Source organism: Taeniopygia guttata, chromosome Z, assembly GCF_048771995.1.
Source record: "Taeniopygia guttata chromosome Z, bTaeGut7.mat, whole genome shotgun sequence".
Classification (NCBI taxonomy): Eukaryota; Metazoa; Chordata; class Aves; order Passeriformes; family Estrildidae; genus Taeniopygia; species Taeniopygia guttata.
Genome location: NC_133063.1, coordinates 54737430 through 54758120, shown reverse-complemented (window position 1 = coordinate 54758120; position 20691 = coordinate 54737430). Strand labels below are relative to the sequence as shown.

At 37.5% G+C, this 20691-nt stretch overlaps 1 pseudogene; it reads left to right on the top strand.

Moving 5' to 3' along the window:
• LOC115491031 (chondroitin sulfate proteoglycan 4-like) overlaps nucleotides 1-20691 on the top strand; it is a 31439-nt pseudogene that overhangs the window by 297 nt on the left and 10451 nt on the right.

Here is a 20691-nt window from a genome sequence, read left to right as displayed (position 1 = left end):
ATAATTTCAAAGTATGGCTTTTATTTCTTACAATTATATCTCTAGCCTTTGAGATCTCTAGATCTTAAAATCAAGATCATTGTGTTCAAACCATGAGATTCGGCAAAGACAGAATTTCAGTGTTACAGAAAATGCCTGGATCTGAGTAGTTGTTTTTCTGCAAGGTAAGTCAATGAAAGATCACTTTCAGTTGGGCTCTCAGGAATTGTTTCTAGCAGAACTACAGAGGAGTCCATTCCTGCTTCTGCAGTTACTCAAACATCTGTGATGACAAGTAAACCTCCACAGAATTTTATCTTTCCAAATATATTTTGTAAATTATATGGTTAGTGTGAAGAGATATGAAAATTAATGCATTAACTATTATTAATGTATGATTGTGAAAAAGATAATTTTCGATTTTTATAGTTAAAATTTTATCTCTTGCAGTTGAGAATTAACTTTGGTGTGGGAGATGAATACTGTATTCTCAGCAAAGGTCTCAGCTGAATGATTTGTCTTGGCACCTGGCTGAACTACATCATGAACAAGGTAATGTCACACTGGTAATTGATAAACATGATAGAACTAGTGCAAAAATGCCTGGAATTCTTTATGAATTAAACATTGATTATGGATTCTACATAGGTGATACTGGTAAACTTGACGTTCCCTACCTTGTTGGAGAGTTACCCAGTTTCCGAGGATGTATTGATGGTGTGTCATTCAATCAATTAGGCATTCTGATGCCTCTGAGACCTTCTCCTGGCTTCAAAAACATCCATGAAGTTTCAGTGGGGTGCAGTGATGAATTCTTTGCAGGTGAAGAACTCATTAGTTTCTTCGGTTCCAGGTCCTATATTTCTTTTTCATCTTGGAATGTGGACAACAAGGGAATCTTTGAGTATGTTTTACAAACCTCAGCTGCACGTGGCTTGCTGGGCAGGCACCAGCCTGGGCAAGGGAAAGATTTCATTTCAATGGAAATGGAAGAGGGTTAAATTAAAGTTTATGTAGGAAAACATGAAAGTAGAATCCATCTTTCTTCTCGTAGGTCAGTCAATGATAGTCACTGGCACTACATCAGGCTGAAATTTACTGCAGAATATTTGCAGCTAACAGTGGATGAAGAAACTGAAAAAGTCATTACCTCCCCAGAGTAAGTTGCCCCTTCCGAAGGGATCTTTCTTTGTAGGTGGTGTAGATGACGGCATACGATCGGAAGTGATGAATTTAATCTCAGTATCTGGGAAGTACACCAGAGGAGGATCTTTCAAAGGCTGCTTTAGGAATCTGAAAGCCAACTCAGAAGAGAAATCACTGAAGAATATTCTAGTAAGTAAGGACATTTCAGCTGGATGTGAAATGCCAAGTTCTTTTAAAACAAATAGTTCTGTAGAGATGGCTGAAAATAACCCTCCTGTCAAAGCAGCTCCTGTATTTGCCATTTCCAATGAAAGCTCGATTTCTTGGGGCAAGGAAGACAAAAGCCACCTTTTAGTTCTGACTAACTTGGTTGTGCTGGAGGGTGAACAAGCTTCACTTGAATCTAAGCATATTAAAGTTAACTTAGACTTTCAGAAATTAGTAATTAATCCGTCACAAATTCTTTTTGATATAAAGGAACCACCCTCTTATGGACACTTGAAACTGAATGTTGAACCATTACAGGAGGTAAATGCATTTACTGTGCAGGATGTGTGGCAAGGGAAGATTCTGTATGTCCATTATGGCTCTGAGGACAGTTATGATTATTATAATTTCTCCATTTATACCAGCAGTGAGAAGATTGTGTCTCCATATTTGCAAGGAAATGAGCAGCATATGTTTAGCATTACTATTACTGCAGTAAATGATGCACCTGAGGTCATAATTCGTGAGGGAAACTTGCTTCTTCTCTTAGAGAATTCAAAGGAGTGTTTGACTAATGACCTGATAAAAGTTCTAGATGAAGATACAGATTCTATGGGTCTCAGACTTTCAGTGCTTGGAAATCTGAATACAGATGCAGGATTTTTGGAAAATTCAAGGTATCCTGACAAAGCTATCACTACTTTTTCTAATGATGATTTAAACAAAGGCACTGTTTTCTTTGTCTACACAGGTGTCAGGAACTCAAGGATTGTTCTCAGGGCAAATGAGGGTGAGAAGATGAGCAACACTGTTGTGTTACATGTCATGGCAGTTCCTTTGGATTACAGAGTTGTCAAAAACTCAGGAATAAATATCCTGCAAGGTGTTACAACTCTTACAAGACCTAGGCATCTGGCAGTTGAAACAAATGCTGTCCTCTAGGAACTGTAATTATGATACGAGATCGGAGCCACCTCACTTTGGTCAGGTCCAAAGGCAGCATTCAAGGGGGATATGGAAACAAGTCAGCTCTCTTCAACGCTACTGGGTGAGATACTGTAGCACTTTTAAAGGCATTCAGCTAGAAAACATTACAGACTGATTTAAGTTCAAAGTTAGCATAGGAAACAGAATCAGTGAAGAGTACATAGTTCCAATCAGAGTGAAATGGTTAAGGTACAGTCTATTGAAACATGCTCCTCTAGAAACTGAAAAAACAAGAAAGAAGTACTTGAATTCTGATAATCTGTTAGTTGTGATTGCAGATCTAGAAATACCTGAATATGAGCTTAATTTCAAACTTCTGTCCCTACCAAAAAAATGGACAGATACTGCTTAATGACCAGCCTTTGAAAAAAGATTCAGTCTTTAGCCACTGATCGAAAAGTGGCATGAATTAATCAGCCAGTACCATGAAGACTATGATTCATTTAGATTTCTCATTTCTACAAGGTATCTGGATTCAAATTTCTATGACTTTGAAGTCTACATCAAATCAGATTTCAGAAATGTTATTTTGACTAACAATGGCCTTAATGTTATTGAAGGGGAAAGGAAATTAATAATAAGCACAAAACTATTTGTGCAAACACCAGATAATAATACCTTCCAGCATGAAATGATAGTTTCCTAAGCATGGGAAAATAAAACTTAATTAATTTTTCTGATTCATTTGAGAATAAGGACAATCTTACAACTTTCACTAATAAAGATATAACTGATAAGTGCCTTATGTATGTGCATGACGATTCTGAGACCATGTTTGATGAATTTCTTGTCAGAGCTTCCAGAAAAGAGTCAGGAAAGGGGACTAACTTTTATTCAGAAGTAGAACCTTAGTCAGTAGAAATCAGATTCTGTATTTCTGTCCAGCTGAAGAATGATGAGAAGCCAGTTCGCATAATTGATAAGATATTTGACATTGTGAGGAACGGGCAGTGATTATTAACTTTGGCAAATCTTTGCTATCATGATCCTGATTCTGATTTTGATGATGGACAGTTGCTGTATACTAGACGTGGTATTTCCAATGGGGACTTGGTGCTAAAAAATGATACATTGCATAGACTCTACCAATTCAAACAAGTGGATCTGGAGCAAAAGGCAGTCCTGTTTATACACCATGGTGCAGATTTTGGGCGTTTTGTGCTTTTTGTGACAGATGGAAATCACTATACTTCCTTGCTTCTGGAAGTTAATGCCACTGATCCTTGTATTAAGTTGGCAAATAATACAGTATTGTTGGTTCAAAAAAGGAAAGAAGAAACTGTTTCAACAGCTAACCTAAGTGCTACTACAAACCAAGACATAAGAAATTATAATTAGCTCACATACAAGATACTCTCTTTCCCAAAATATGGAAGAATATATGTGAATAATTTATTAATGGATTCCTTTACTCAGCTTGATCTGATATAGGGACGTGTGACCTACAGACATGATGACAGCAACAACCTTATTGACGCAGTAAACTTTATAGTCCATGCTGGAGATGTCCATCTGGATGCTGGACTATAGGTTCGCATGTATTTGGAAAGTCATCAGCAACCACCAAGGATTATGAACAATCTCTTGGTTGAAGAAGGAAAACCAGTTAAAATCAGTAAAGGAAAACTGCAAGTAGATTAACCATCTTTCCATTCCTCCAGTCTTGTAGTAAGTTTTCCTCAATTTTTTTAGCCATTGCAGTGTCTTTAGTTTGTGTCTTCTCTAACTTCTTTTGATTACGACTAATGTGACTGCATTCTGTCAGAAGAAACTGACACTAGCAAGCTCCATTTTTAGGAAGGAAAACTGATCATGTTAAAGAAAATACTGCCCACAGTCATTGACTTTATTACATATTAGTGCATAAGAAAATTATTTGGAGATTCTGCATGTATATATTTGTAACAATTATTTGTACTCCATGTAATGGTCTTAATTGTGCTGGTGGGAAATGCCAAGGAAGAAAGGGGTTTTTTTTTGGTTTAATTTGGAGCTAGCCCAGTTAAAATTGTTTGAGAGTTACATCCAAAATTAAAAAAAAAAAAAAAGTCACAAATCAGAGGCCATTTCTGTTTGATTAATTCTTCCCTGCCCAGTTTTTGTGTTAGATTTCCAATAACCACTGTGAAAGCGCTCTGGCTGCACATTGCTGAAATCCTGAATTCCTTGTTTCATGCAGGGATCTGTAGATGTGAGGCTAGTAGTTAATTATGCAGTAGGTTTCTTTTAAAACCTTTCAAAACATATCTGGAGTTCCAAAATGACTCCCATGCCATTTATTTAACCATTATGCCATTTATTTATTTAATACGTGTCTGATTAAAGTATTGTATTGTTTTAGGAACTGTGTAAACCAACCAAGAAGTGCCAGTTTAGTTAGGTAGACAATCCCAGAAATAAAAGTGAAAAATTCAGAAGAGAATTATAGAATTTCTCCCACTTTGTTTGAATAACTTTGGGATATGTTCTTAAATTTAAGGTTGTTCATGAAAATAGTCCTCTATCTGAGATTGTGTTCACAGTAAGACAGCTTCCAGTACACGGATACATTCGGAAATTTTCCTCAGAAGAAAGTTATCTCAGTTCTGACCACACCCAACTTTGAGCTTCACACAGCAAGATGTCAACGAGGGCAAAGTTCAGTATGTGCAGACAGTTTCTGACCAACTAGATGACCATTTTTTTCTGGATGTTACCAATGGTGTCCGAACAGTGAATGGAATAGAGATCTCTGTAGACATCATCCCCAGAATGATTCCACTGGAAGTACAGAACTTTACAGTATTTGAAGGGGGCTCAAAAGCTCTGGTAGAAGACTGTCTAAAAATCTCTAGTAGACACTTTGCAGGACTCAGCTGTGAATTCATTTTAACTGAGCAGTCAAAGCACGGGTATGTTGAAAGCTCTCATGATCCTGAAATAAAGTTAGCCACATTTACCAGAAAACAGGTAATGCCTTTAGATCTTCTTAGTCAAAGTCTTGATTAATTATTTGCTTTGCTGAAAGGAGTGGATTTTGTGAGAGGTAGTTAGATACAGGGGTTTGAGCTTTATTCTGGCCTTGCATTAAAGTTCTTTCTGTTTTTTCTAGCTGTTCATTTAGAGTAGGGAGGGAGGCTCCCTTGTTGTGGTGGACCACGTCACTTTTTTGATGGCACTATTGAAACAGACTAATGTACTATAGTAGCCACAGTAGACTGAAGGGCCACTCACATTCAGGCAGAGTTGTAGATACACTGGAAGTGTGAGACTGTGGGTGCATTTTGAAAAGACCAGAGGAAGTGCTATGTAGATTGAACAAGTAGAAAAGTGGAAAAAAGAAGTAAAATTTTAGGTAATTTCTTTGCTCACAGATAGCCACTATATGCACAATATGCTTATTTTCAGTCATTTAGCTCCAAGAAGCAAGATGGTATCACAGGTCACCATATACTATGAGCGCTGTGTTCAGTTTTTATATTCCAGGAGACTATTAAATATAGTGGGGTTGGATTTCCAGTTTTCCTTCAGGAGGAAGGAAAGAATGCCAAGACTGGCAAGATATTCTGACTAGAGGAATGGACAGGTGAGCCATAAAATTTACTGTTGTGAATGGAGCAAAGATACAGGTACAGTCTGATATTACAGCATAAATAAAATGTTCATGCAACAAATACAGAGAGCCACAACTAGGGTATTTTTCAATGTGACATTTATTTTCTTCTAGCTTCTTTAGTTTTTCAGCTTGTTATATTTTTCAGGAACAAGAATTAATCTACTGTGTTCATGATGACAGTGAAGAGCTGATGGACTGTTTTACAGTGATAGTAAATAATATGGAGTTGTGGGAAAAAAGTTTACCCCAAATTGTGTTTGTAATTGTTGCTGCAGTAAATGATGAAGCTCCTGTTGTAAAAGTAAACAGAATTCTTCAGGTATGTTTGTCAACATTTTGAAATGTTAAAATTAATTCCATTAACTGATGCCATTTAATGTTTGGTTAATGTTGGTAGGCTATAAAGTCTGTATCTGGTACGATAGTTGGTATAATATGTAGTAGTCTTTGGATTTAGAGAATTTAATGCTAATGAAAGGAGGCAGTACATAGATTATTTGTGTTTAGGAAGATTTTGGATATCGAGAATTCTCTTGGCTATTGTAAAGTTTATCTAGAAGGTTGAATGAGCATTCTTTTAATCTTAAAGTTAGATGAAATCTCTTGGACTGATGTAGGGCTTTTGAGGGTGGATGGCTTGCACCTGGATGTTTGTTAGGTTTTCATGCTGTTTACTGTGATCTCTTGAGGGCTGTTAATGAATATGTAACTTAGAAAAGTACCAAGAATAGTGATGATGAGAATGCCAACTTTTCACTGTTGTGTTTGTGCAGCCTTGCACAACCCTATGCCTCTTGCCATGAAGTGGCACTAAACGGTCAGCTGAAGTACATTGTACTGCCTGCTCTTGTCCAGGTATGCCAGTAGGATGGGACAAAAGAGAATTTATTATGTGTTGGGTATTTCTCACACAAAACAGGAGTGGTTCCCTTTTAAAAAGTTGCCGGTACTGTAATGCAATCTGTGAAAATCTAGGGTCATCAAAATGTTAGTCCAATCACTGAAGCTATTACTTCACAGTATCACAGTGTGATACTGTGAGCTAAGAAAACACATTCACTTTTTCTAACTGCCTTCCTCCCAGAAAATTCTGAAGAAAATTTTAAAGTTACCTTTAGCTAAACTTATCTTTAGCTCTTAATAACCATAGCTGACTTTTTGATCTACAGATGTTTGAAAAGTTATCTACCACTACAGAAGTGACTACTATCACTTCAGTTTCAGTGCATTTTCAGACAGATTAATTAATTAATTTGTTTATTTATAGTACTTAAACCAGGATGTATTTGTACAGTATTTCTTTATGTTATGATAGCAATCCATAATGAGAACCATTTTAGTAAAGACATTGTTCCCAGAAAGCTCACATGTATAAAGACTTTCAGTCTGAGATCTGAATAAAAACAAATTTAGTGGCTTCAAAAATCAGGATGAAATGAACATGGGTCAGCAAAGTGGTCACAGTAAGCCAGCTGGAGGATGTCAAGGCAGAGAAGGTATTTAGGAATAGCCTTGAAAGAAGATACACAGGATATTTTGAAGCTGCAGTCATTCCCAGTGCTCTATGTTGCAGTTTATAAATGGGTGGTACCAAAATATGCATTTAATTTTATGTAGTTAGTTGTGTAGTTAGAGAGGGAGAATATATTACTGTAAAGATGATGGTAACCTTGTGTTGTGTATTTCACATATTTTCATATGAGAAAATACATAATTTTTGACTACCTGTAGTTGTAGTATTTTGCAGCTTCACAGTAATAGCAGGTAATCTGCAGATGCCCATAACAGAAGATAGCCTGCCCTGTGCAGACTGCTTTCACAACATTTGGGTGGCACAGAGCAAAATCTTCCCTGGTTGAAGTAATTACAGTGGTACTCTACAGACATCAGCACAGCATGCAGTAATCTTGCCTAGTCACAAAGAGAGCACCACGTTCAGTCAGGTTTTTCGGTGTCTCTGTTCTGGTGCATTGCTGACATTAAGCTGTTGGCATTGAGCTGCTGGAATTGCAGTCTATTAACAGACGTAAGGCTGTGTAGTGCACTGCAATGCAGCTTATGGATTTTTCTAAAAATATCTGCCAATGTAGGCTTCCCAAGAGCAGAGATGACAAAGCTTCACCTACCCAGAGTTGGTCCTCTCTACTGGGGAGGCAGTTTGTGTACTAGAACCAGGATGTTGCCTTTGTGCCCGCGGTTTTGCTAATCGTGCACAAGCTAGTGTTGAAAAATCAAGTTTGTATCTGTTGTGAGTGGCTACCAATATGTACACATATGGTAGATTCACGAGCATTCTAAAACAAATCTGGCAGTCAAGTTATCTGCTGGGAGGAATACACTGAAATGATTCTTCCTCAAATCAGACTTGCTTATCTTCAGTGAATGTAAGAAAGTGGGTTTTTCTTAGTCCTGCTAAATATTGAGATGAAATGGGCATTCCTGTGTAGGGTGATGGTGGCTGGTCCCATTTTCAGCCAGTCTGTTCTCCTCAAGAACATTGCTGGTGGTAGATGCTGAATAACAATGTTGCTTTTAAAAACTCAGTAGCTCTTTTATCTATTTAGTGAGGTTGGAAATGTACGAAAGTATAAAATGACTGACCAGTACTGTGAAAACAGAAGTCCAGCAGAACTGTTGGAGTTGACTGAAGTTTAGGACCTCAGAAATTTTGCAGGTCACAATATAAAGAGTCTGAAAGAAATGCTGAATGATTAAAAATATAGGCTAGGATATGGCATCTACTGCTGAGAAGTAGCTCATGTGAAGAGGTGCATTATGTGGCTAGTGATGTTGGTGTGGGCGTATGGAAGTTAATTTAGGCCTTTGTCATGGGATTCTGTCCAAATGCAAGAAACTATTAGCTGTGCATACACATGCTGAATTGAGTCTGACTCTAGCTTCCTCACTTCAGACAGCCATAACATCCCTTCTTCAAACAGACTTTTTTGTTGCTATCAACATTATGAGCGCCATAGGGGGAATTTCAGAGTGACAGACATCCAACCATTTTGGGAATTTTTCTCTGTTTTCTCTGTTTTTTCTCTAGGAAGTGGAAGTAAATAAGGGTTTAAGGTGTTCACCCCCCCCCCTCACCCCCCCGGATTTATGACATAACATCTGAGATGCAGTAAGTTTTACTGTCCTGACAACTTCTGTAATGCATTTAATTTAAATCCTTTATATTGCTACAAATTCATGAGATATAGTCTTTTTTAGAAACTTAAATTATCAGCATTTTAGATATAATTTCTTAAAATTTCCACAGGTTCTATGGACATTTTTTTTTTTCTGGAATGGGAATGGGTAAAGGAAATAGGATGTTTTTAAGAAAATCACTATCCTGGCATTATATGCTGCAATTGTTTGTGTTTAAGTGCATGGGTGGCAATGCTATGAAATGACTGTATCCTCCTGTTGCCACAAGGGGGCTATATTTTCCTAGAATTAGGGTTTTTAAAAAATGCAGAAATTTAAACTGATTGTTTTTGTTGTTTTCTCTAAATTGCTCTCTAGAGTGTTAAAATGTGAATACAGAGTATCTGGTAGAATATGTGGCATGCAAGGAGATACTGATGAGCTGAATCCTATAAGGAGAGCAGAATAAATTACTTTAAATCAGCAAAATCATGAACCTTTTTTTGGACTATGCCTGTGAAATATGTTTAGGCACATGAAAAATCAGTGTCATGCTGCATTGTGGAAATTCAGATACAGTTTTCATGGTGCTCTTCAAGGAGATTTTTATCTCAGATATGAAAAACAATATGCTAGTACAATTCTTGCTGCGTTCTCAGTATTTGCTTCCCTGTAGTTCTTTTCAGCTCTTTTCAGCTCTTCATTCCTCAAGGATTATGTTGCAGGCCATGTGTAGTACTTAAAAAGCATTAAAAGGTAGTGTGCTGGTACAGCAGAATTAAATACTGACATTACAGAAAAAAAACAATTTTCTGTAATTCGAAATTTTCTTTTTTCCTTTAGTAAGGAAAATAATTTGAAACTTAGTGAATAATTTGTAATAATATGTGTCCATTATAATTTCTTATTATTTTGCATATTCTGTATATGACCTTCTATTTTCTTCATAGAATAATCTACGCAAGTGCTACTGAGACGAATTAAAAGGTCTCAGTACAAAACCTGTGACACTGATGTGCTTATTTGGTGCCACTCAGTAAGTCACCCTGTGCCGTTAGTTGTCGTCTGTCCCAAAAGTGTCATTCTTTATCAAAATTTAATATTAATAATTACATTACAGCAAAATACATATTTCAGGGGAGAAAATAATTATTATTTGCTAGTTGAAAGGTATTTTCTATTATAAACTTACTTTTCAAACTTCTTCTGATTAGAAAAAAAAATTGAACTTAATTTTAGTATCTCTTTTTCCATAGCACATATTTTGTGACACAATGTAGAATGAAATATTTCCTCTGTTGAAGTGTGTGGCACAAATTTCAGTCTCTCAAAAGGTTTTCTTTCATATTTCATGATAAAAGTAGAATTAATACTTAGTGAATTGTGATTGCTGATTTTTGGCTTTGGCAGAGGTAAAATGCTCTTTGTTAAGAATCATTTGTCCCCTTCAACCATTTGGTGTGATGTTACTACCAGATATTTATTAAGTGTACTATTAAGTGTTCCTAGGAAGACAGGAAGGAATGATGCAGTGTCTGTTTTGAAGCTCAAGCTGAGATATTTAAGGTTTAGGCTCTTAAGATTTTATGCTATGTTATAAATTGTGTATGGAAATTATGGATATTGATGTAGTGGATATTTTAGAAATTTCACTTAATGTTGAGAGAAATACGTATTGTTCTTTGTTAGCACTTTTGTCTGTACTTCCAGATGTATACAGTAGAGGTGAAGAACAAAGTGGGCCACTGCTTATCCTCTCCAAACAAGGATTTCTTTCCAGTCAGATAGGAATATAACCCTGAGTGCAGTTCTTTCTGCTTGAAGTAAGGGACCTTAAAGATCATCTAGTCCCAACTCCCCCTGCTGTGGGCAGAAACACCTCCCACTGGACCTGCTTTAAATCTTGTCCAGCCTGGCTTTGAACGCTGCCAGAATTGGGGAATCCACAACCTCCTTGGGCAACCTGTTCCAGTATCTCACCACCCTCACAGTAAAGAATCTCATCCTAATACCAAACTAAGTTTCCCTTCTTTCAGTGCGTACCCATTCCTCCTTGCCCTATCACTCCAGTTCCTGTAAGAGAATCCCTCTCCAGCTCCACTGTAGGCCTCTTCAGATACTGGAAGGTGCCTGTGAGGTCCCCACACAATCCTCTCTTCTCCTGGCTGAACAGCCGCTATTTTTTCAGCCTGACTTCATAGACGAAGTCCTCCAGTCCTTATAATAATCTCCAGGCTCTCATCTGGAATTAGACTTAGAATGTGCTCCAGGTTTAGATTTACCAGAAGTAAAGAATGGTTTTTATACCATCTTTCTAAAAACTAGTTAACTGTTTTTCTGCAAGTGTAATCTTGCAAAATGGTAGGCAGCTGTTGGAGGTTTGGCTGTTTTATCTCCTTGAGATGCTCTGACCTAGCATCTCTGGGATTTTTAGTGCACAAAGAAGGGCCTTTAGTGCATTTTGCTAGAAGAAAATAGTACAGCTACAAGAACTGTTCCATTTGCATTAGAGTTTGTGCTATCCCCAGGCTGTTTTGCTTTCATCTTTTTGGCTGGTGAAAGTAGAACATATTCAGTGCCTTACCTGCTGTGAAATACATGACACTAATATTCATGTGTATGTGTTGGAAAGCAGCTCCTTCACTCAGTTATCATAATACAATATTTTTTTATGTTTCTAGGAATTTGTATAATGCTTGACAAATAGAGCACTTGTGCTCCAACTGTCCGAAACTCTTAACTGGTATAGGGTGTATCTACTTGTATTATTTCAAGGTCTTGTATTTTGCAAACTATTGGCCAGGATGAGCTATGTTACTCTGTGATCAGAGATTTGGATGGACAGTTAAGAAACCTGTTATAGCGGCTAGTGTTGCACAGCACAAATCTTTATTCTTCTTTTTTCTTGGAGTCATGTGTCATCCATCCCTGTACCTCATCTCCTATTGTCACAATTTTCTTTTGTATGCATTTTCTTTCTTTATTTATTTTTAAAATTATTTTTGCTTTTCTAGGTCTGGGTGGGTTCAGTCAAAGAAATAACTATTGATGACCTCTGTGCAGAAGACAAGGACTCCTCACCATCAGAACTGGTGTATTCTATTACTCCACCTAGCAATGGACACTTGGCTCTGAAGTCTTCTCCAAACAAGAGCATCCTTACTTTTACCCAGGCTCATATAATTAAAGGGCAGTTGGTATTTGTACACAATGGTATGTGATTTCAAAAATACTACATCAAATACCAGAATAGTGCTACTATTCAGTATATTTGTGTTTATTTGTATTATCCCATTGTAATGTCACAAAGATCTTGGAATATTGGTTATGTGATGTGCTTATACACTGGTTATACATTATCTCAAAAACTAAACAAGATGTCTGATGTCTACTTAAATGTGTGCTCACTGGGATACCTTGGTGTTCTTGTGGTTCATTAGATAGCAGGCTTCTTTCTGAAAGAAATTTTGCAGTAGGGGAGCATTTCCATGCACCTTTCAGAGATAGGAAATGCATTTTTTAATTACCGTGATTTCCTAAACCTTTTCTGTCTTGCTACATTGCAGAGCTGTTCATGGACCAACAGTGTCACAGATACCTGCCATAATGCAGTGATGGATGATTAAGTTATGGTTCATCTGTGTGATATTATTATCCCTTTCAGGCTCTGAAATAACTAAGCTTTAAACGCTGAGTCTTTCTCCTATTATCCAGAGCTAGATATTGGGGTTTTTTTTGCATTTGGGGGAATGTGTGGGGAATAAAAGAAGTCATGGCAGGTTTGTGCATCCTTGAGTTGCAGTGGTTGGAAGCCACAGGAGAGAACTTCCCAGTGGGGTTCCAGCCAGAAGAGGTAGGGCTTTCACAGGGTGATGGCTACTTGTTTCCTGCTTCAGCTGTGTTACTACTTACCTCAGTTGAAAGAAGAAAGGAGCTGCTACAGAAGGAATAAATCATTGCTTTGGGATGGAGATAGAAGATATACACTGCTCTCCTGCCACCCCTGAGGCAGGCTGGAGTTCCAGTGCTCCCTTGGGTGCAGCAGTCACTCAAGATTTGTATTGTGTTTTCGTGAGGTTCAAGTACTCTGCCTTATGATGCACTGTCTTGCAAAGTGCATATGTGTTACTGAAATTGCTTTACAATCAGCTGCTTGTGAGCTATAAGTATCCTGCTCAAATAATTTGGTCAGGAAATAAGAGGTCAAGTGCATGATAAAAGTGAGCCAAGCTATTTAAATTGTTCCAAAGGCGACTTTGACGTGTAAAAAGCTCTGTGATGGTAGGACAGTGTAAGGAAATTAATCCACTTTGTGTTCCAGAAAGGGCAAATGCACATCTACAGTCTTAGAGAGTGAATCTTGATTAATAAAAGTGAAAAGAACAGAAAATTACATTTTCCATTGAGTGGGAGTGTAGAGTAAATTTGTAACATAAAATTACCCAGGTTGTGTGTCAGGTCTTGGCAGCCACTCTGGCTCTGCTGTCTGCTCAACCTTATGGTCACCAGTGGTTTACAAAGTATGCTGGTCATTTCGCTTCTTTGCATTTCTTGGTCAGCAATTTTCTTCCCTGCGTCATCTTGACCTGTTGCTGGAAATGTAATTGTTACTCCCATCTTATTGCTTCCAGCCTTGTCCTGGGGCCTTTCCTTATGTTGTTGCTGTCATTCAGCTTTTTATCCCTTTTCTCTATGTTTCCTCTGTTTCTTGTCATCAGTTTTACAGCATGTGCTGGCTTCTTTGTCTCCTCCCCATCTACTCTTCCTACTCAATTGGCCCCTTTCCAAAGGGAAGAGCGGATTCTTCTTGGCTGAGGCAGCTCTTCTGTTCTCTGGGTACTCCTCATAGCACTATACATTTTTTACACCTGTACTTGGCAGTGACTCTTCATCCTCAGTGTCTTTTTTACTGCCAATGAAAGTACTACCATACTTTGCTTTTATGCCTCTAAATTAGACCTCAGAATTTTCCCTTCACATTGCTCAGGCTTATGAGTTAACATTATGCTGCTTATTCTGTGGTGTGAGTTGCAAATCTTCCTCTTTGCTCTCATGTTTTCCCCTTGTATTTTTTATTTCTTTCCTCCATATCCCTGATTGTTCTGTCACCAGCGTAAATGCAAAACTAGAACACACTTTTCTTTTTCTACCCCTCTTTCAGCATAAGAATTCCTTTTCACTCTTGCTTCACTGTAGGGTGCTCCCCTGTCACTTCTGCAGTATGTGCCCTGCCCTTAAATGCTAACAGTGTTGTCTTAGGGCAGTAATAAATTGCACTCTTCTTGGTTCTGAAGTCTTTTGCTTCTCAGTGCAGTTTTGCAAACCCTCTTTCTCGTGTCCTTTTAATCACCTCTGATGAGTGACATCTTTAAAAGTCAATTGTGATAAAATGATAAATGCTCTGCCCAAGCAGAACTTCAAGATGCAGTTCTGTTCCTGACTGCTGATGACAAAACATCTATGTCAAGGAAGCAGTTGACCTGTCTTAGCCAAAAAAGAAAGTGAGGCTGCATAGGTAGATTTGTTTGGTTTTTTTTTCAACTTAGTACAAAGAGTAGACTCCCAGATGCTTTTTTGAATAAGCAACTGGCTCTTTTTTTGGTCAGAATATATCAGAAAATAAAAACTTTTAAAATGAAAACAATATGATCAGATCTTCCAGAGCTGCTTCAGCTGCCTGGCTAATATAAGAGCATTTCTTAGGTGCATTTTTAACTGTAATCTCAGAACACACATTTGATTTTTCTGATATGTTATTTTGTAGTTAGGCAAGGTATGATGATTTTTACATGAAAGTATGTGGTACTCTCTGGCTTCCAGTATCTATATTCTTGTAGCAATATCTTACGGCTAAATTGGGCAAAGCAAATGCAAGAGCATGGTAATTCTTTGCAACAGTTAATGTTTCACTTTTTTTTTTTTTTTTGGTCTTTTTACCTAATTGAACAACATGGGGAACCTCTGCTTAAAAGCATCCTGTCTGTTCTGAGACATGTATTTTTACAGGAATCCACTCAGACTCCTGGAGGTATTTTGCTATTGCTTGTGCCAAAGTACATACAGGTCCTAAGATTAGAGGAAAAAAAATGTGCATTTGTTATGAGTACACATAACCTCTGAAATAGTTTAAGCTGTGACAACATACCTTCTTCAGCAAAGCTAAAGTGCAGTGAAGAGGCTAAGGAAACAACCCAAGAGTTTATTCAGACTTTTAAATATAAAACAAAATGAAAGAACTTTCAAGTTGCTTTTCTCCCCAAATTTCTTCTTTGCCAAAATGTAACTGCCTAAGTGCTTTAGACCCTCCTAAGACATAAAAGGAGTTGGAAATTTTGGAGTCATTTTCTCCCCAAGTTTAATTAGATTTCTGCCCCACCAAGTCAGTGGAGAAAGAGAACGGCGCTCCTGCTGATTTACGTCTAAAGAGTGTCTGGATTTCACTGAAAACAACAGCCAGTGGTTCTTCCTGGGGAATATGTTAATTGCATTATCAATTTATTTAATTCTAGTTAAGATACAAGGGCTGAAGCAAAAGTTGCTTTCAGGATGATCTTGGATGTATTGCTAAGGAAATACTTTCCTGTCTGCTCATTCAGGAGTCACTTTGGCAGTCACACTGACACCATCCAGGACTTTGATTGTTGAGACAGAAACACCTTCTCATCTGGTGGCTCCAGTGAACCCTGCTTGACATATCCAACACTCACACAGTCAAACAAGGTTTCCTCACTGGCTTCACCTCAGGTTTCCCTTAGCAGAATCTCAGGTGCCTGTATCCCTAAAATAATTTGATTATTGTACAACAGCAGAGTAAAGGCTGGCAGCCCCTGACAGGGGAGCCTGACCAAAAGACTTCGCAGTCTAAGCCACAAAAGTCTGAAGCCCTCTGTTCCTGCAGTGTCTCTGAGTGTTGGTCCCCTGGCAGCAGGTGCCCATGCCATTTGTTAAGCAGAGGCTCAGCAGTTCAGGGCCTCTTGCCTCAGGCTTCTGCCATCCAGAACTCAACCTGCAGTTCCACTGCAACTGCACCCAGAGCTACCTGCCCTGAATATATTCCTCAACAATATTTCACTGTAGCCAAGAGTGAATGGTGTCCAGTGCATGTTTGTGTTTTCTGTGACAGAGTAATACAAGAATAAATTTATGGTTTTGATTTCTACAGGAGAAATGTCTGGAGGCTTCAGCTTTCAGGTGACAGATGGTTTGAACTTTGCACCATGGCAGATTTTTAGCATCACAGCACAGATGCTGGTCATTAGTCTTGAAGTGAACAAAGGGCTCGGAGTCTTTCCAGGTCTGCTTTTTGAGCTGATCATGATTTTGTCCACTTGAAAATATTGCCTAATACAGAATTATTTGTCAGATAATTAACTAACTAAACTATGGAAAGCTGTAGCTGGGAACATTTATGTGTGTTTTTACAAAAAGGGTATGCTGCAAAAAGGGTATTTTTTTTTTTAACAAAAAGCAGTATGCTGTCTGTTTTCTCAGAACAACATACTGCTTTTTTCCTTTGTAGTCTGTAACCTTTTGATATATGCATGCTTGGAGTCATAGAAACTGTCGGTGAAACGTTCAACTACAATGTGATAATAACACTGTGTGCCTAAGCTCTGGAGATTTCCTGTTCAGGTTTGTTTAAAATCTCTGTAGTCCATTCAGATATTTAGAGATGTCTTAGGTGGTTGTGATAGCACCTTGTAAAAGCAATAGAGGAATGAAGCTTGTGGGCATGAGATTCTGAATAGCACATGTAAGTTTTCCCGATTGCTAGTTCACTTTTCTTTTGTTGAAAATGAGTTATAGACAGCAGCACAGCATCACTGAGGAATCAGAAGAACTGCAAACTTTGATTCATATTTGAGCATTTGTAGCTAATTTGTTCGGCAGCTGAGTATTTTTTAATGAAATCGTACCATTGAAGCAATTGCTGTGCTTAAGAGGTCTCACCAGAGCCATTTATTCCTTTGCACTGGCAAGAGTATTCCCTCATTTTGAGTTAGGAATCTAACATTTATTGCAGCATTAAAGGAGAAATAAAGATTAGTTTTCTCTCAGTAGTATCTTGCACCACACTTTTGTTTGTGATGCCTTCTTTTTTCTGTTTCTCTGAATTTGATCTGTAGAATCAGAGAGATACTATGAATTGGCAGAGTTCTAGAGGTTGTGATCTGGACGTTGATTAAGTAATTGGATATGGAAGAGGAGCACTTTATCTTCTTACACTTCATGAATATAAATTGCATAAACAAAGGTTTGCAGCAAAAGCCACTTAAACACAGGCAACAAAAATGAGATTGTAGCAGCATGATCTTCTAATTCAGTCAATATAAATGGGATTCACATAAATCCACTTAGAAAGCTTATTAACCTGCAATTTTTGTGTATAAGGTTGCCTTGGGCAAAGGGATTTACTGGAATTCTATCTTAAGCCAATGATAATTGTAAGAAAAATATGCCTGTACTTGCATAGAAGGCAAAGTCTCTAGCTGTCAATCAGTTCTTCTATTTACAAAACACAGTATTTCTTTCAGCACTGCAAACTGTATTCATCCAAGATTGCTGGTTTTCCCCTGAATTCTCACTTACTTTGGGTTAGCAAAATTTCTTTTAGATGTTATAAAGTGTTACTAGATTTTTACATGTTCTCTTTATGGTACTTTTTAGAGTCATTCTGGAGCTGTATGGCTTTCAGCTGTACTTTGCCATCATGAAATGACTATTACAACAATGAGGATGCCAAATGGTTACTATATATGAAAACAACAGCAAATGTCCTGTTAAATTTTATAGTCCTATTAAAAAGAGACATTTTTGAGCCAGCTTGAAAAATGTTCTCTTTGGGGTAGTAAGAATTGAATTTATTGTGAATAATTTACCATGTCTTCATGACTGGTAAACTATTCTCTAAAGCATATTGTTCTGCAATTGTATAAGAGCATGAACTGCTGTCTTTTTTTTGTGTGTTGGGTATACCAGATCTGTTTATATAATTCGTAGATTTTTTTTTTTTTTTATGTTTTAGCAGAAGCTTGTTTTATTCAGCCTACTCAGAAAATTGACTGCTAGATATATTAGCTTTTTCTACTGTATGCTAAATATGTGCAATGGAAGGATTTGCTTCTTCAAGAGGGCAATTGCTCAAACAAAAAATGGGCTGAGTTTCTCTGAGGAGAGTAAGCCTGACTTGTGGTTAATTGGAAGCAGAGCTGTGAAATCAGTCTGTAAATGAGATGATTTATAACTGTTCAGCAGTGGTAGGGAGAATGCTTATGCCAAAGCCTTTACCAAATCTAAAATGTGGTCAGTAAAAATGTGTAACAAAATTATCAGGCACCAATGTTATGCTGTTGCACTCTACTTGAATTTATTAGCTTGGCCCTACTCAGTGCCGCTTGTTTGTCTTCCTTCTCTATCTGTTTCCGTCCCCTGTGTTTGGGTGGGGTTTTTGTGATCTCTCCTGTGACTGGGAACGCACAGGCAGTGTTCTCGCTTCATTTTCTTTTACCCAGTCTGCTGGCTGGCAAATAACCTTCTTCTCCCTGTTGAAGTGTCAGATCAGAGAACTACTGTGAGTGCCAGGGAAGTTCTCAACTCTCAGGTGAGAAGTGGGTGAAGGAGAGGGTTATGTTTGAGAGAGGATGCTAATTTACAGAAGAGCATGATAGACTATGTTGTGTGTGTCTGTAGACTGTATTTCAGCTTGTGGTGTTCAGTGAGTGAGGTCAGATCTACTAGGAATCAAGGGGGTTTTGTGACAGATGCCCTTACTCCCCATGGCCATCCTCGTTGTTGGCAGTGGTGTGGTACCCTGGTCAAGAAAAATTGGATCAGTAACTTCCATCACTACAGTGTGATCATGTTTTAGAGTTATTGCCTCTCTTAAGGCAATAAGGCCTGATTTATATAACTAGCAGATTATGCAAATAACTGCATTTGCAGGTTTATGTGGTGTGATTAGCTGTTGTGCTAAATAGTACATTTTTGATCATATCTGTTGTATGCACAAGGTCATTGTTCCCTCCCTTCCTGTCACAGAAAAAAAGGAAAAGAAGGGAGATGTAGAGGAGGGAGACTTCTTGAATTAGATATTGTCCAGGAGAATTTTACTCAACCTGAGAGACTCCTTCAATTTTCAAAACAGTATGGATGCAGAGACACATGGGAAGGTAAAAATGGGAAAACAGGAAGAGACAGAAGATCTTATAACAACTCTGTTTCAAAGCAGTTGTTGTTTGAACCAGAGCACAAGCAGATGTGAACAAGAAGACTCCTGGTATTAATAATGGCTTTCAGTCTTCACTGTCCTTACCATGTTTTTATCTTCTGAATATTATGGCATGCATATATATGAATATGTATATTCAGACTTCAAGTATATTTAATACCATATAGTCTTTGAAATTATGTATTGAAACCTATAAAGCTTGTTGCTCAAGGAGAAGAGAAAATCTGAAAATGGAGGCAGAAGTCAGATAACTTCTTTTTCTTTTAGGAAATTGTTAGCTAGGAAATTACTAGAAGTCCCAGCTGTGTCAAAAATTGTCTTGGTTTGACTAATGCCAGAAAGCTCTTTATAGTCTTTAAGACAGAAGGTAGTAACCTTAGTAAGGCTAGTGTTGTGCTATGTATTAAAAGAATTTTGTTACCACTCAGTCTCCATCTATCTTAATAAATAATACATTATTTCAGTTCAGACTGTTACTTCTGTTATATTTCTGTCTTCCTCATTTGTTTAATTCAGTACTTATATTTTAATTTTATTTAATGAAAATCCTATTTCATATTGATAAAGCATACTTTTGTTAATGATTGATTTTGGTTTATGTGTTCACTAGAAACTTTGTTGTTTTGAGTCTTCTCTCAGTTGAATGACCTATATCTTCTGTGGCAACTGGGAATACAAAAAATATTGGAGTTTGAATTCGGTTCTAGACATGTGATGTAGAAACAGAACTTCTTACACATGTTTTGTCCTATACTTCAGGTAGTTTTTGCAGAAGTCAGTATTTAGCGATTACATGTGCTGAAGAGAACTGCATTTTTTTCATTTTTAAAACATGGGTACATCCTACTATTCGTCTTTTTAATTGAAAAAGCTGTCGAAGGATTGTAATCAGAAGGTAACTAGAAAAAAGAGTAACCCTGCTGATATTATAAAATGGTATTAAAATGCTAAGTAGAATACCTAGGTGAGATGTGAATTGTGGATACAAAACTTAGACTTCTGGGAAAAAAATTATGTTGTAAATCTTCTTCCTATACTTGACATTTTTTAGGTTCCAGGAAACCTATCTCACAACATGATCTGAAAGCTGTAACCAATAATGTGACCAGTGCAGGAAACAGAACTATAACTTTTGTGATTGCAACTTCCCCAGAACTTGGAAGGCAGATCAGAATAGATTCTAATGATACCACTCAGGAAATCTTCAGTTTTACACAGTCTATGGTAAGCATTTACTTTATAACTAGTTGAGAGGTAGATTATTACTTCAGAGAGCATCTCAGTTGGTCATTCTTCATGTGATCCATTTATATCTATCTGTTAAGTAACCAGGCATATGTAACCCATCAGTGCAATCACAAAGATTTGCTATGTCATTAAATAGCTGGCATCTAGTAATGAACACAAGAGTAAC